We start from the raw sequence: 18,285 nt of genomic DNA on the forward strand, positions 1-18,285 counted from the left end.
GAAATTATTCCACCAGGCGCTCGTTCTTCCTGGCCTCACCCAAAACCGGCGCTCCATGTACGGCTGATAACGCCTCTGGACTCGAGAATTGTCGCTCATCGCTCGAAGAATAGCTCGCCTCCTCCGCCTGTAGGCAGTAGCAGCATTGTAAAATGACAAATTTAACTCCACTACAGCTGCTAGTACAGACAACAAAGCAAGCAAGGCTTGCCATTCGTTATCCATGTTGAAATGAATCACTCGTAGCCCTGCCTGTTTGTTTTCTTCTGGGTACGGGTCACGTGATAGTGAGTGTGACGAATCAGGGAAGGAGACGTCATGGTTGCTAAGAACCAATCCAGTAGCGAACACGGGTGTGGGCGTCATTTTTTCTAAACACATCAGTTTCCGACCGTCCACACTCAAACGTAACCCCGGAGTTTTCAAACACCTCCAATCTCGGGGGTGTTTTCAAACTCCTCCGTTTAGGGTGCTCCAAAACTCCGGCGTAGTGTGGGCGCTCAGTGTAAACGTAGCAAAACATATGTGTTTCCAAACAAAAATGGAGTAATGTGGACATGGCCTCAGACTCCACGGTGTTGAATGTCTCAGTGTCTCAGGTACTTTAACCCTGATGAGAAGTCTCTGTCTCTGTCCTTCATGTGCTGCGTCTTTTTCTACATTTCAGCATAGAAAACATTTATTGACAATATAAATAGAGAGAGAGAGAGACGATTTAACGAACTAAATCAAACCAGAGACACAAACCGGATCAGTGAAGTGAGTCCGTCTTCACTAAAGTACGTTGAAGATGTCTCTAGTTTGAATAATGAAAACCGGACATTAGTGAGCTTTTAAAAGACATTTGAGTGACTATTGTAAGAGACAAATAATTTACTTAGAATTTTAGAGACCTCTGAAATCTACACCCCCAGAGACCCCTTTGTATGTCACACCCTGGTCTCAGTGTTAGCATGGTAGCTTGTCAGATGGACCTCCATGTTGTTTCTTTCACATCGTGTGAGTTGCTAGCGGCTGGAGAGCCACTTGTAAGCTACAATCAGGACTAAACCGGATTCTGGAAGGTGTGTCTTCAGGGTCTTAGGTGCTGGTTGAGGGTCTCTGCAGACCTTCAGACAGAAGAAGGTTTTCTTTTTACTGAGCTGAGAAACTTGAAGTAAAGTCCTCTCTTACTTCACACACAATGAGTTTAAGCTTTTAATATTCTAATATTGTTAAACAGTACGGACTGTAGAAGGTAACAAAGTACATTTACACAAATACTTCAAATATCATTTTGAGGTATTTGTCCTTAACTTGAGTATTTATATTCAATGATACTTTATACTTCTACTGCACTTCATCTTTAAAAGCCATCATTGTGTTTTTTTACTCCACTACATTTATTTGACAGTTTCTTTGCAGATTTAGATAAAGAATCCAAAATATAAATCAACCAGACAAATATGATTTATTATTAAAGGCCACACATCAGTTAATGAATTCAAATGAGCTCCACCTACAGCAGAAGTATTAATATTAATGCATGACTAAATGTATTCCAGTAATATCTATTATCCATTCTGCATCATGAGTACTTTTACTTTTGGTTCTTTCAGTTCATTGGGATGCTACTACTTTCATACTTTTACTTGTAACAGAGTATTTTTATACTGTAGTATTGCTACTGTAGCTGAAGTAAAACATCAGAGTACTACTTTCATCACTGATTTTAGAATTAATACTAAGTTTGCTGTTGTCAGCATGAATGAACGTCTGTCTCTACGCTGCATTCATTTGCTGTTATCATTTTATTTCTATATTTCACTGTTCTGAGCAGAACTCTGAGCATTTGAGTCTTTTCTCTAAAATAAAGCAGCATCACAGAATCAGGAGCAGGTATTTACTCTGATCTTCCTCATGAACCACAGATGAACTCTCTCAGAGAACTATGTGATTGACGTGATGAAGCTTCCTGTCTAACGTGGTTTCTGTAGGGGAGCAGGTCTAGACCACCTCCCTGTCTGTACTGCTGGTGACACTAAGCCACTGGACTTCTTAACGACTTGACAGCAGAGTCCCAACATGAAGCAGAACTCCGACCAGATCTTTATGAATCATTTATACTCCTGAATACTCCGTGTTATAGTTTTTATTTCTATTTTAAATTCTCTTTTGGTGCCATATTTTGATTTAGTGTCAAATTTAGTTACAAATCCCAATCCTCTACACACCTTATGGCAGACTCTACAACATGATCAGGTTCAGACTCTACTACATGATCAGGTTCAGACTCTATATGAACAGGTTCAGACTCTACTACATGATCAGGTTCAGACTCTACATGAACAGGTTCAGACTCTACATGAACAGGTTCAGACTCTACAACATGATCAGGTTCAGACTCTACTACATGATCAGGTTCAGACTCTACTACATGATCAGGTTCAGACTCTACATGATCAGGTTCAGACTCTACAACATGATCAGGTTCAGACTCTACTACATGATCAGGTTCAGACTCTACTACATGATCAGGTTCAGACTCTACATGATCAGGTTCAGACTCTACAACATGATCAGGTTCAGACTCTACTACATGATCAGGTTCAGACTACAACATGATCAGGTTCAGACTATACATGATCAGGTTCAGACTCTACAACATGATCAGGTTCAGACTCTACTACATGATCAGGTTCAGACTATACATGATCAGGTTCAGACTACATTATCAGGTTCAGACTATACATGATCAGGTTCAGACTCTACATTATCAGGTTCAGACTCTACAACATGAACAGGTTCAGACTCTACATGATCAGGTTCAGACTCTACAACATGATCAGGTTCAGACTATACATGATCAGGTTCAGACTCTACTACATGATCAGGTTCAGACTCTACATGAACAGGTTCAGACTCTACATGATCAGGTTCAGACTCTACAAGATGATCAGGTTCAGATTCTACATGAACAGGTTCAGACTCTACATGATCAGGTTCAGACTCTACAACATGATCAGGTTCAGACTATACATGATCAGGTTCAGACTCTACACGATCAGGTTCAGACTCTACACGATCAGGTTCAGACTCTACAACATGAACAGGTTCAGACTCTACATGATCAGGTTCAGACTCTACAACATGACCAGGTTCAGACTCTACATAATGAGGTTCAGACTCTACATGATCAGGTTCAGACTCTACTACATGATCAGGTTCAGACTCTACAACATGATCAGGTTCAGACTATACATGATCAGGTTCAGACTCTACTACCTGATCAGGTTCAGACTCTACATGATCAGGTTCAGACTCTACATTATCAGGTTCAGACTCAACAACATGAACAGGTTCAGACTCTACATGATCAGGTTCAGACTCTACATGAACAGGTTCAGACTATACATGATCAGGTTCAGACTATACATGATCAGGTTCAGACTCTCCAACATGATCAGGTTCAGACTCTACATGATCAGGTTCAGACTCTACTACATGATCAGGTTCAGACTCTACAAGATGATCAGGTTCAGACTCTACATGAACAGGTTCAGACTCTACATGATCAGGTTCAGACTCTACAACATGATCAGGTTCAGACTATACATGATCAGGTTCAGACTCTACACGATCAGGTTCAGACTCTACAACATGACCAGGTTCAGACTCTACATAATGAGGTTCAGACTCTACATGATCAGGTTCAGACTCTACTACATGATCAGGTTCAGACTCTACAACATGATCAGGTTCAGACTATACATGATCAGGTTCAGACTCTACTACATGATCAGGTTCAGACTCTACATGATCAGGTTCAGACTCTACATTATCAGGTTCAGACTCTACAACATTAACAGGTTCAGACTCTACATGATCAGGTTCAGACTCTACAACATGAACAGGTTCAGACTCTACATGATCAGGTTCAGACTCTACAACATGATCAGGTTCAGACTCTACATTATCAGCTTCAGACTCTACATGAACAGGTTCAGACTATACATGATCAGGTTCAGACTATACATGATCAGGTTCAGACTCTCCAACATGATCAGGTTCAGACTCTACATGATCAGGTTCAGACTCTACTACATGATCAGGTTCAGACTCTACAACATGATCAGGTTCAGACTATACATGATCAGGTTCAGACTCTACTACATGATCAGGTTCAGACTCTACATGAACAGGTTCAGACTCTACATGATCAGGTTCAGACTCTACATGATCAGGTTCAGACTCTACATGAACAGGTTCAGACTCTACAACATGATCAGGTTCAGACTCTACAACATGATCAGGTTCAGACTCTACATGATCAGGTTCAGACTACATGATCAGGTTCAGACTCTACAACATGATCAGGTTCAGACTCTACAACATGATCAGGTTCAGACTCTACATGATCAGGTTCAGACTACATGATCAGGTTCAGACTCTACAACATGATCAGGTTCAGACTCTACAACATGATCAGGTTCAGACTCTACAACATGATCAGGTTCAGACTCTACATGAACAGGTTCAGACTATACATGATCAGGTTCAGACTATACATGATCAGGTTCAGACTCTCCAACATGATCAGGTTCAGACTCTACATGATCAGGTTCAGACTCTACTACATGATCAGGTTCAGACTCTACAAGATGATCAGGTTCAGACTCTACATGAACAGGTTCAGACTCTACATGATCAGGTTCAGACTCTACAACATGATCAGGTTCAGACTATACATGATCAGGTTCAGACTCTACACGATCAGGTTCAGACTCTACAACATGACCAGGTTCAGACTCTACATAATGAGGTTCAGACTCTACATGATCAGGTTCAGACTCTACTACATGATCAGGTTCAGACTCTACAACATGATCAGGTTCAGACTATACATGATCAGGTTCAGACTCTACTACATGATCAGGTTCAGACTCTACATGATCAGGTTCAGACTCTACATTATCAGGTTCAGACTCTACAACATTAACAGGTTCAGACTCTACATGATCAGGTTCAGACTCTACAACATGAACAGGTTCAGACTCTACATGATCAGGTTCAGACTCTACAACATGATCAGGTTCAGACTCTACATTATCAGCTTCAGACTCTACATGAACAGGTTCAGACTATACATGATCAGGTTCAGACTATACATGATCAGGTTCAGACTCTCCAACATGATCAGGTTCAGACTATACATGATCAGGTTCAGACTCTACTACATGATCAGGTTCAGACTCTACAACATGATCAGGTTCAGACTATACATGATCAGGTTCAGACTCTACTACATGATCAGGTTCAGACTCTACATGAACAGGTTCAGACTCTACATGATCAGGTTCAGACTCTACATGATCAGGTTCAGACTCTACATGAACAGGTTCAGACTCTACAACATGATCAGGTTCAGACTCTACAACATGATCAGGTTCAGACTCTACATGATCAGGTTCAGACTACATGATCAGGTTCAGACTCTACAACATGATCAGGTTCAGACTCTACAACATGATCAGGTTCAGACTCTACATGATCAGGTTCAGACTACATGATCAGGTTCAGACTCTACAACATGATCAGGTTCAGACTCTACATGATCAGGTTCAGACTCTACTACATGATCAGGTTCAGACTACATGATCAGGTTCAGACTCTACAACATGATCAGGTTCAGACTCTACAACATGATCAGGTTCAGACTCTACATTATCAGGTTCAGACTCTACATGAACAGGTTCAGACTATACATGATCAGGTTCAGACTATACATGATCAGGTTCAGACTCTCCAACATGATCAGGTTCAGACTCTACATGATCAGGTTCAGACTCTACTACATGATCAGGTTCAGACTCTACAAGATGATCAGGTTCAGACTCTACATGAACAGGTTCAGACTCTACATGATCAGGTTCAGACTCTACAACATGATCAGGTTCAGACTATACATGATCAGGTTCAGACTCTACACGATCAGGTTCAGACTCTACAACATGACCAGGTTCAGACTCTACATAATGAGGTTCAGACTCTACATGATCAGGTTCAGACTCTACTACATGATCAGGTTCAGACTCTACAACATGATCAGGTTCAGACTATACATGATCAGGTTCAGACTCTACTACATGATCAGGTTCAGACTCTACATGATCAGGTTCAGACTCTACATTATCAGGTTCAGACTCTACAACATTAACAGGTTCAGACTCTACATGATCAGGTTCAGACTCTACAACATGAACAGGTTCAGACTCTACATGATCAGGTTCAGACTCTACAACATGATCAGGTTCAGACTCTACATTATCAGCTTCAGACTCTACATGAACAGGTTCAGACTATACATGATCAGGTTCAGACTATACATGATCAGGTTCAGACTCTCCAACATGATCAGGTTCAGACTATACATGATCAGGTTCAGACTCTACTACATGATCAGGTTCAGACTCTACAACATGATCAGGTTCAGACTATACATGATCAGGTTCAGACTCTACTACATGATCAGGTTCAGACTCTACATGAACAGGTTCAGACTCTACATGATCAGGTTCAGACTCTACATGATCAGGTTCAGACTCTACATGAACAGGTTCAGACTCTACAACATGATCAGGTTCAGACTCTACAACATGATCAGGTTCAGACTCTACATGATCAGGTTCAGACTACATGATCAGGTTCAGACTCTACAACATGATCAGGTTCAGACTCTACAACATGATCAGGTTCAGACTCTACATGATCAGGTTCAGACTCTACAACATGATCAGGTTCAGACTATACATGATCAGGTTCAGACTCTACTACATGATCAGGTTCAGACTCTACATGAACAGGTTCAGACTCTACATGATCAGGTTCAGACTCTACAAGATGATCAGGTTCAGATTCTACATGAACAGGTTCAGACTCTACATGATCAGGTTCAGACTCTACAACATGATCAGGTTCAGACTATACATGATCAGGTTCAGACTCTACACGATCAGGTTCAGACTCTACACGATCAGGTTCAGACTCTACAACATGAACAGGTTCAGACTCTACATGATCAGGTTCAGACTCTACAACATGACCAGGTTCAGACTCTACATAATGAGGTTCAGACTCTACATGATCAGGTTCAGACTCTACTACATGATCAGGTTCAGACTCTACAACATGATCAGGTTCAGACTATACATGATCAGGTTCAGACTCTACTACCTGATCAGGTTCAGACTCTACATGATCAGGTTCAGACTCTACATTATCAGGTTCAGACTCAACAACATGAACAGGTTCAGACTCTACATGATCAGGTTCAGACTCTACATGAACAGGTTCAGACTATACATGATCAGGTTCAGACTATACATGATCAGGTTCAGACTCTCCAACATGATCAGGTTCAGACTCTACATGATCAGGTTCAGACTCTACTACATGATCAGGTTCAGACTCTACAAGATGATCAGGTTCAGACTCTACATGAACAGGTTCAGACTCTACATGATCAGGTTCAGACTCTACAACATGATCAGGTTCAGACTATACATGATCAGGTTCAGACTCTACACGATCAGGTTCAGACTCTACAACATGACCAGGTTCAGACTCTACATAATGAGGTTCAGACTCTACATGATCAGGTTCAGACTCTACTACATGATCAGGTTCAGACTCTACAACATGATCAGGTTCAGACTATACATGATCAGGTTCAGACTCTACTACATGATCAGGTTCAGACTCTACATGATCAGGTTCAGACTCTACATTATCAGGTTCAGACTCTACAACATTAACAGGTTCAGACTCTACATGATCAGGTTCAGACTCTACAACATGAACAGGTTCAGACTCTACATGATCAGGTTCAGACTCTACAACATGATCAGGTTCAGACTCTACATTATCAGCTTCAGACTCTACATGAACAGGTTCAGACTATACATGATCAGGTTCAGACTATACATGATCAGGTTCAGACTCTCCAACATGATCAGGTTCAGACTCTACATGATCAGGTTCAGACTCTACTACATGATCAGGTTCAGACTCTACAACATGATCAGGTTCAGACTATACATGATCAGGTTCAGACTCTACTACATGATCAGGTTCAGACTCTACATGAACAGGTTCAGACTCTACATGATCAGGTTCAGACTCTACATGATCAGGTTCAGACTCTACATGAACAGGTTCAGACTCTACAACATGATCAGGTTCAGACTCTACAACATGATCAGGTTCAGACTCTACATGATCAGGTTCAGACTACATGATCAGGTTCAGACTCTACAACATGATCAGGTTCAGACTCTACAACATGATCAGGTTCAGACTCTACATGATCAGGTTCAGACTACATGATCAGGTTCAGACTCTACAACATGATCAGGTTCAGACTCTACAACATGATCAGGTTCAGACTCTACAACATGATCAGGTTCAGACTCTACATGAACAGGTTCAGACTATACATGATCAGGTTCAGACTATACATGATCAGGTTCAGACTCTCCAACATGATCAGGTTCAGACTCTACATGATCAGGTTCAGACTCTACTACATGATCAGGTTCAGACTCTACAAGATGATCAGGTTCAGACTCTACATGAACAGGTTCAGACTCTACATGATCAGGTTCAGACTCTACAACATGATCAGGTTCAGACTATACATGATCAGGTTCAGACTCTACACGATCAGGTTCAGACTCTACAACATGACCAGGTTCAGACTCTACATAATGAGGTTCAGACTCTACATGATCAGGTTCAGACTCTACTACATGATCAGGTTCAGACTCTACAACATGATCAGGTTCAGACTATACATGATCAGGTTCAGACTCTACTACATGATCAGGTTCAGACTCTACATGATCAGGTTCAGACTCTACATTATCAGGTTCAGACTCTACAACATTAACAGGTTCAGACTCTACATGATCAGGTTCAGACTCTACAACATGAACAGGTTCAGACTCTACATGATCAGGTTCAGACTCTACAACATGATCAGGTTCAGACTCTACATTATCAGCTTCAGACTCTACATGAACAGGTTCAGACTATACATGATCAGGTTCAGACTATACATGATCAGGTTCAGACTCTCCAACATGATCAGGTTCAGACTATACATGATCAGGTTCAGACTCTACTACATGATCAGGTTCAGACTCTACAACATGATCAGGTTCAGACTATACATGATCAGGTTCAGACTCTACTACATGATCAGGTTCAGACTCTACATGAACAGGTTCAGACTCTACATGATCAGGTTCAGACTCTACATGATCAGGTTCAGACTCTACATGAACAGGTTCAGACTCTACAACATGATCAGGTTCAGACTCTACAACATGATCAGGTTCAGACTCTACATGATCAGGTTCAGACTACATGATCAGGTTCAGACTCTACAACATGATCAGGTTCAGACTCTACAACATGATCAGGTTCAGACTCTACATGATCAGGTTCAGACTACATGATCAGGTTCAGACTCTACAACATGATCAGGTTCAGACTCTACATGATCAGGTTCAGACTCTACTACATGATCAGGTTCAGACTACATGATCAGGTTCAGACTCTACAACATGATCAGGTTCAGACTCTACAACATGATCAGGTTCAGACTCTACATTATCAGGTTCAGACTCTACATGAACAGGTTCAGACTATACATGATCAGGTTCAGACTATACATGATCAGGTTCAGACTCTCCAACATGATCAGGTTCAGACTCTACATGATCAGGTTCAGACTCTACTACATGATCAGGTTCAGACTCTACAAGATGATCAGGTTCAGACTCTACATGAACAGGTTCAGACTCTACATGATCAGGTTCAGACTCTACAACATGATCAGGTTCAGACTATACATGATCAGGTTCAGACTCTACACGATCAGGTTCAGACTCTACAACATGACCAGGTTCAGACTCTACATAATGAGGTTCAGACTCTACATGATCAGGTTCAGACTCTACTACATGATCAGGTTCAGACTCTACAACATGATCAGGTTCAGACTATACATGATCAGGTTCAGACTCTACTACATGATCAGGTTCAGACTCTACATGATCAGGTTCAGACTCTACATTATCAGGTTCAGACTCTACAACATTAACAGGTTCAGACTCTACATGATCAGGTTCAGACTCTACAACATGAACAGGTTCAGACTCTACATGATCAGGTTCAGACTCTACAACATGATCAGGTTCAGACTCTACATTATCAGCTTCAGACTCTACATGAACAGGTTCAGACTATACATGATCAGGTTCAGACTATACATGATCAGGTTCAGACTCTCCAACATGATCAGGTTCAGACTATACATGATCAGGTTCAGACTCTACTACATGATCAGGTTCAGACTCTACAACATGATCAGGTTCAGACTATACATGATCAGGTTCAGACTCTACTACATGATCAGGTTCAGACTCTACATGAACAGGTTCAGACTCTACATGATCAGGTTCAGACTCTACATGATCAGGTTCAGACTCTACATGAACAGGTTCAGACTCTACAACATGATCAGGTTCAGACTCTACAACATGATCAGGTTCAGACTCTACATGATCAGGTTCAGACTACATGATCAGGTTCAGACTCTACAACATGATCAGGTTCAGACTCTACAACATGATCAGGTTCAGACTCTACATGATCAGGTTCAGACTACATGATCAGGTTCAGACTCTACAACATGATCAGGTTCAGACTCTACATGATCAGGTTCAGACTCTACTACACGATCAGGTTCAGACTACATGATCAGGTTCAGACTCTACAACATGATCAGGTTCAGACTCTACAACATGATCAGGTTCAGACTCTACATTATCAGGTTCAGACTCTACATGAACAGGTTCAGACTCTACTACATGATCAGGTTCAGACTCTACATGAACAGGTTCAGACTCTACATGATCAGGTTCAGACTCTACATGATCAGGTTCAGACTCTACATGAACAGGTTCAGACTCTACAACATGATCAGGTTCAGACTCTACAACATGATCAGGTTCAGACTCTACATGATCAGGTTCAGACTACATGATCAGGTTCAGACTCTACAACATGATCAGGTTCAGACTCTACAACATGATCAGGTTCAGACTCTACATGATCAGGTTCAGACTACATGATCAGGTTCAGACTCTACAACATGATCAGGTTCAGACTCTACAACATGATCAGGTTCAGACTCTACAACATGATCAGGTTCAGACTCTACATGAACAGGTTCAGACTATACATGATCAGGTTCAGACTATACATGATCAGGTTCAGACTCTCCAACATGATCAGGTTCAGACTCTACATGATCAGGTTCAGACTCTACTACATGATCAGGTTCAGACTCTACAAGATGATCAGGTTCAGACTCTACATGAACAGGTTCAGACTCTACATGATCAGGTTCAGACTCTACAACATGATCAGGTTCAGACTATACATGATCAGGTTCAGACTCTACACGATCAGGTTCAGACTCTACAACATGACCAGGTTCAGACTCTACATAATGAGGTTCAGACTCTACATGATCAGGTTCAGACTCTACTACATGATCAGGTTCAGACTCTACAACATGATCAGGTTCAGACTATACATGATCAGGTTCAGACTCTACTACATGATCAGGTTCAGACTCTACATGATCAGGTTCAGACTCTACAACATGATCAGGTTCAGACTCTACATTATCAGCTTCAGACTCTACATGAACAGGTTCAGACTATACATGATCAGGTTCAGACTATACATGATCAGGTTCAGACTCTCCAACATGATCAGGTTCAGACTATACATGATCAGGTTCAGACTCTACTACATGATCAGGTTCAGACTCTACAACATGATCAGGTTCAGACTATACATGATCAGGTTCAGACTCTACTACATGATCAGGTTCAGACTCTACATGAACAGGTTCAGACTCTACATGATCAGGTTCAGACTCTACATGATCAGGTTCAGACTCTACATGAACAGGTTCAGACTCTACAACATGATCAGGTTCAGACTCTACAACATGATCAGGTTCAGACTCTACATGATCAGGTTCAGACTACATGATCAGGTTCAGACTCTACAACATGATCAGGTTCAGACTCTACAACATGATCAGGTTCAGACTCTACATGATCAGGTTCAGACTACATGATCAGGTTCAGACTCTACAACATGATCAGGTTCAGACTCTACATGATCAGGTTCAGACTCTACTACATGATCAGGTTCAGACTACATGATCAGGTTCAGACTCTACAACATGATCAGGTTCAGACTCTACAACATGATCAGGTTCAGACTCTACATTATCAGGTTCAGACTCTACATGAACAGGTTCAGACTATACATGATCAGGTTCAGACTATACATGATCAGGTTCAGACTCTCCAACATGATCAGGTTCAGACTCTACATGATCAGGTTCAGACTCTACTACATGATCAGGTTCAGACTCTACAAGATGATCAGGTTCAGACTCTACATGAACAGGTTCAGACTCTACATGATCAGGTTCAGACTCTACAACATGATCAGGTTCAGACTATACATGATCAGGTTCAGACTCTACACGATCAGGTTCAGACTCTACAACATGACCAGGTTCAGACTCTACATAATGAGGTTCAGACTCTACATGATCAGGTTCAGACTCTACTACATGATCAGGTTCAGACTCTACAACATGATCAGGTTCAGACTATACATGATCAGGTTCAGACTCTACTACATGATCAGGTTCAGACTCTACATGATCAGGTTCAGACTCTACATTATCAGGTTCAGACTCTACAACATTAACAGGTTCAGACTCTACATGATCAGGTTCAGACTCTACAACATGAACAGGTTCAGACTCTACATGATCAGGTTCAGACTCTACAACATGATCAGGTTCAGACTCTACATTATCAGCTTCAGACTCTACATGAACAGGTTCAGACTATACATGATCAGGTTCAGACTATACATGATCAGGTTCAGACTCTCCAACATGATCAGGTTCAGACTATACATGATCAGGTTCAGACTCTACTACATGATCAGGTTCAGACTCTACAACATGATCAGGTTCAGACTATACATGATCAGGTTCAGACTCTACTACATGATCAGGTTCAGACTCTACATGAACAGGTTCAGACTCTACATGATCAGGTTCAGACTCTACATGATCAGGTTCAGACTCTACATGAACAGGTTCAGACTCTACAACATGATCAGGTTCAGACTCTACAACATGATCAGGTTCAGACTCTACATGATCAGGTTCAGACTACATGATCAGGTTCAGACTCTACAACATGATCAGGTTCAGACTCTACAACATGATCAGGTTCAGACTCTACATGATCAGGTTCAGACTACATGATCAGGTTCAGACTCTACAACATGATCAGGTTCAGACTCTACATGATCAGGTTCAGACTCTACTACATGATCAGGTTCAGACTACATGATCAGGTTCAGACTCTACAACATGATCAGGTTCAGACTCTACAACATGATCAGGTTCAGACTCTACATTATCAGGTTCAGACTCTACATGAACAGGTTCAGACTATACATGATCAGGTTCAGACTATACATGATCAGGTTCAGACTCTCCAACATGATCAGGTTCAGACTCTACATGATCAGGTTCAGACTCTACTACATGATCAGGTTCAGACTCTACAAGATGATCAGGTTCAGACTCTACATGAACAGGTTCAGACTCTACATGATCAGGTTCAGACTCTACAACATGATCAGGTTCAGACTATACATGATCAGGTTCAGACTCTACACGATCAGGTTCAGACTCTACAACATGACCAGGTTCAGACTCTACATAATGAGGTTCAGACTCTACATGATCAGGTTCAGACTCTACTACATGATCAGGTTCAGACTCTACATGATCAGGTTCAGACTCTACATTATCAGGTTCAGACTCTACAACATTAACAGGTTCAGACTCTACATGATCAGGTCCAGACTCTACAACATGAACAGGTTCAGACTCTACATGATCAGGTTCAGACTCTACAACATGATCAGGTTCAGACTCTACATTATCAGGTTCAGACTCTACATGAACAGGTTCAGACTATACATGATCAGGTTCAGACTATACATGATCAGGTTCAGACTCTCCAACATTATCAGGTTCAGACTCTACATGATCAGGTTCAGACTCTACTACATGATCAGGTTCAGACTCTACAACATGATCAGGTTCAGACTATACATGATCAGGTTCAGACTCTACTACATGATCAGGTTCAGACTCTACATGAACAGGTTCAGACTCTACATGATCAGGTTCAGACTCTACATGATCAGGTTCAGACTCTACATGAACAGGTTCAGACTCTACAACATGATCAGGTTCAGACTCTACAACATGATCAGGTTCAGACTCTACATGATCAGGTTCAGACTACATGATCAGGTTCAGACTCTACAACATGATCAGGTTCAGACTCTACATGATCAGGTTCAGACTATACATGATCAGGTTCAGACTCTACATGATCAGGTTCAGACTATACATGATCAGGTTCAGACTCTACTACATGATCAGGTTCAGACTCTACATGATCAGGTTCAGACTATACATGATCAGGTTCGGACTCTACAACATGATCAGGTTCAAGGCCAACAGCAAAGTCAGCAGCATCTCCATCTCGAAGCTTCAGTACTTGGACGACATCGCCATGGCAGCCCACTCTGTAGAGGACCTCCAAGGGTTTACAGAGCCCTGGACCAGAAAAACATCAAGAAGACCCAGGTCCTCTATCAACCTCCACTCAGCCCACCATCAAAGTGCACAACACCAGTCTAGAAAATGTTGACTACTTCCCCTTCTTTCCTCAAAAGCTTCCATCCACTCTGAGGTAACCATCATCTGAGTTGTGCCAATGGAGCTCAGACTCAGGAAAAGTGACCCACAGAGCCAGATCATGGATCACCTAAGAGCCCCGGAACAACACCCCTGAAGATCCTGACAAAGGTTTGTCAGGATCAGGAACATCTCCAGCATCTACACCACAATAATGCAGCACCAACTCCGATGGACCGGCCGTGTCGTCCGCTAGTCCAACACACAGATCCAACACTCCGAACCGAAGGAAGGTCAGCGAGGCCCCAGCAGGCAAAATAATGTTTCAATGACAACATCAAGACGGAGCTCCATGTCATGAAATGGGACTCAGCTGAGAAGAAGCTGCAACAAGAAGAAAGAAACAACAACTCAACCACCAGAAACCAGAACCAGGTTCTCCTGAACTCACTGCACCAAAGCATGTGGATCACAGACCACCATCTGTACCACAAATAGACAACTCAACAGAGAGGGCAGTGGAGTGACCGCTGATGATGATGATGATGATGATGATGATGACTGTGTGTGTCACTAGTTCGATGGCTCCGTAAACGGATTGACGTTTCCAGCCCTGTCAGACTGAGCCTGAGAGAGTTCTACTGGTTTCCTAAATCACTCAGAAGAACTAAAGTCTGTCCCCGAGATGAAGCACATGAGAATTCAACATATACAGTAATACAACAAATATTATATTTGATATTTAAATGTCTTAAAGGTCACATGTGCATAGATGTAAATGCATCCTATTAACTTGACTGTGTTGAGTGTCTTCAGTTTGACATGTCTAATTCTGTGTGTGTGTGTGTGTGTGTGTGTGTGTGTGGAACACAGCATTCAGTCTTGTGTTGATGTCCAGCGCTGTGTGTGTTCATGTACAGCATATGTTTTTGTTGTTTTGTGTGTTTGTTGGTGTGTGTGTGTGTGTGTCTCTGTGAGAGCCAACACCAAAGCGCCAGAGATGAGAAATAAATAGCATTTTTATCAGATTCCTCCGTTTAACCAAAGAGGAGCAATATCACTGCGACCGTCGCTTCTCTGAGATTAACCCTGAAAAAAAAGCAAAGAAAGGCAGATGAAGAGCGGAGAGAGAGAAAGAAGCTCTGAGTAATCATTTTCTGCCCTCCAACCGTTATTCCGTTTCTGTGTGTGTGTGTGTTTGTCAGTAAGCAGGTGCATGAAATAGTTTGTGTATTTGTGTATTTCAGAGCAAAAAAGCGAAGCCGAAATTCAATTGAGTTTATTGTTCAGGGAGCTTTTATCACGATGTGTTCTGCTCCGTAATAACGGAGGAGAAGAGCTTCAAAAGAAAAAGTGGGACCACGTTGCAATTTTAATATCAATTATGCGATTGAGTGGAGTAATTCTTCTTTAAACTAGGGTTATATTTGCAGATACCTGGTCAGCGTTGCTCCAGGAGGTTATCGTGGATTTTTAGGATTCATTTAAAAAACCTAATTCAGATGTAAACAGGAGGACACGAGGACTAGAAGACACAAGGACTAGAAGACACGAGGACTAGAAGACACGAGGACTAGAAGACACGAGGATGTCGTATATCTGCCGGACCTTCAGACAGATACATTTATTAGAAGTCCACTCTCATTTAGCCAGAGCAAATAAAAGAGATGTCTGAATAATAGTATGCGAGAATGAATTATATGAGAGCAGCAATGCTGTTGGAAATAGTTCTTATTCATAACAACAAACATGTGGTGAGATTAAGGCCTACATTGATTCTGTATGGTCCTCATGTTTGTGTGTGTCTCAGAGAGAAAGTCCAACAATTAGCACACAAAGATAATAGGGGAATACATCTTGCATTTAAAAAGTCAACTTTTGGATGTGAGATATTCCCACAGCCAGTGAATGCACCACAGACTGGACGAAAGACATGCAGGGATCCCACTAAAGCACCAGCAGAGACCAGAACAATGACCTGGGTTCTCTGCTGGACTTCAAGGGCTCAGACCTATGTACTATATTTAACAAAAACACTGTATAGTCAGTCATAGCAGAAATTAGACTTTCATTAGCAGTGGGTTACACTTATTAATTATGTAGCAACGTGATACAGCAGCTCATCAATTATCCAGTATTTATCCAGAACCCTCAATATTCTGCTGATGAAGACTCTCAGAGATAAAGTTCAGCTGTCAAACTCTCTTCAGTGTGGAGATGAAGAGCAGAGGATCTTATTTAAATTTGATTGTTTGAAGTTAGTAACTTGAGCCTCAGAGATGGATGGGGTGAGTCTCAAATCAATATTTGGACATGAGTTGAATGGACGGTCAGATGCGTGTGCACATATGCTGTGTTTACACTATACTGTAGGTATATATATATATATATATACCTACAGTATATGTGCATGTTTGGGTCAAATCGGCTGCCCTTTTCTAAGTGTGTCGGGCTTTTTTCACACAGGTTCGTGTGTTTGATTCTCCCTCTACTCGTGATGGTCTGCTGTCAGACTGGTTCTCTGATGTTGGATCCACGGTGTGATGAATAGTACAAAGTTTACCACCGGGGGGAGAGAAAACCAGTTAATAACAAGAGTTCCTCCCCCACTACTGTTGGTGCTCATCATGAGCTCATACCAGGAGACAACTTCCGGTTCTTTAAAGTGAAGTCAAATCTTCATGTGTTAAAGCTGCATTCTCTCTAGTGTCCATCAGGGGGCGACTCCTCTGGTTGTATAGAAGTCTATGAGAACATGACTCTACTTCTCTCTTGATTTATTACCTCAGTAAACATTGTAAACATGAGTTTATGGTCTCAATCTCTAGTTTCAAGTCTTCTTCAATACAGCATGATGTTCATTTAGTGCATGATGGTCCATTTAGAGTCAAACAGACCGTAAAGCAGGGGATGCTTTAGGGCGGGGCTACTGTGATTGACAGGTCAACACTAACTCTCTATAAGAAACCCTCTATAAGAAAACCCTCTATAAGAAAACTCTCCAGAAGAAAACTCTCTACAAGAAACCCTCTATAAGAAAATTCTCTATAAGAAAACTCTCTATAAGAAACCCTCTATAAGAAACTATAAGAAACCCTCTATAAGAAACCCTCTATAAGAAAACTCTCTATAAGAAACCCTCTATAAGAAACCCTCTATAAGAAAACTATCTATAAGAAACCCGCTATAAGAAAACTCTCTATAAGAAACCCTCTATAAGAAACCCTCTATAAGAAAACTCTCTATAAGAAAACTCTATAAGAAACTCTCTATAAGAAAACTCTCCATAAGAAAACCTCTATAAGAAACCCTCCATAAAAAACTCTCCATAAGAAACCCTCTATAAGAAAACTCTATAAGAAACCCTCAATAAGAAACCCTCTATAAGAAAACCTCTATAAGAAACCATCTAT

The sequence above is a fragment of the Anarhichas minor genome, unplaced genomic scaffold (genome assembly GCF_050575085.1).
Source record: "Anarhichas minor isolate MPS153535 unplaced genomic scaffold, ASM5057508v1 ptg000089l, whole genome shotgun sequence".
Lineage (NCBI taxonomy): Eukaryota > Metazoa > Chordata > Actinopteri > Perciformes > Anarhichadidae > Anarhichas > Anarhichas minor.